Below are 945 nucleotides of genomic sequence, written 5' to 3'. Positions count from 1 at the left end.
TGTTCTTAGATTAAATTTCAATTGCATTACCTACATTAAAACTAGTTACCAAAATATTTTTATTGTTACTCTAGTATACATGTATAGATATACTTTCAATAATGTCCAGTCAACTCCAAAAAAATCGTTGCCTCGGTTTAGTGTTGCTGAATATATTTTCAAAGCGTCTCCTGTTTGGATCACCAACACCATACTGATTCAATGCAGGTCAAAAACTGTTGTGTATATTGTAGCTTTCATGAGGGCGTTAAAACCGTTCTGCATATTGACCTCTGACTGGGTGTCTTTAAAAGTTTAGTCTTAGACCCATGAAAAATACAATTTCTTAAAAATATGTGACCTTGTCAGTGCAATGGCATCCTCATGGCAGCCACAAATCAGTTGAGCTTTCGCCCACAACAATTCTTACTTCTGCTCATTTTGTCATAATAAACAATGTGCAAGTCCGATGCGCATACGCTGTGTGGTGTGCAAGTAGACGTTTGTAGTATAACTATTCATTTGTGGCAAAATGAATGAAGCGGCAAATGTTTGAAAAACTCAACATAAACCGGTTATGTCTGCCATGATGACTTCTTGACCCAAGTTTTGTATGATGAACTGGGTAAAAAAAAAAAAATAATAATAATAATGATAATGGAGTAAAACGTGTAGTATTTAATCTTCTATCCTTTTACACTAAATTATATAAGGCGTCAGATAACAATGAAAATTACGATTTTATTTACATTGACTTTAGCAAAGCGTTCGACAAGGTGCCACACCAAAGACTACTAAATAAAATCAAAGCCCATGGCATAGGAGGAAAAGTGTTAGAATGGATTAGAGCTTGTACTAGTAACAGAAAACAGCGGGTCACCATAAATGGAATAAAAACTAGGTGGAGCAATGTTACTAGCGGGGTCCCCCAGTGCTCGGTTTTGGGTCCCTTGTTGTTCATTATGT

Source organism: Oratosquilla oratoria, chromosome 37 (assembly GCF_046742065.1).
Source record: "Oratosquilla oratoria isolate Oo_2021 chromosome 37, ASM4674206v1, whole genome shotgun sequence".
Classification (NCBI taxonomy): domain Eukaryota; kingdom Metazoa; phylum Arthropoda; class Malacostraca; order Stomatopoda; family Squillidae; genus Oratosquilla; species Oratosquilla oratoria.
The sequence above is the reverse complement of the archived record's forward strand: the minus strand, read 5'-3'. Positions refer to the sequence as shown.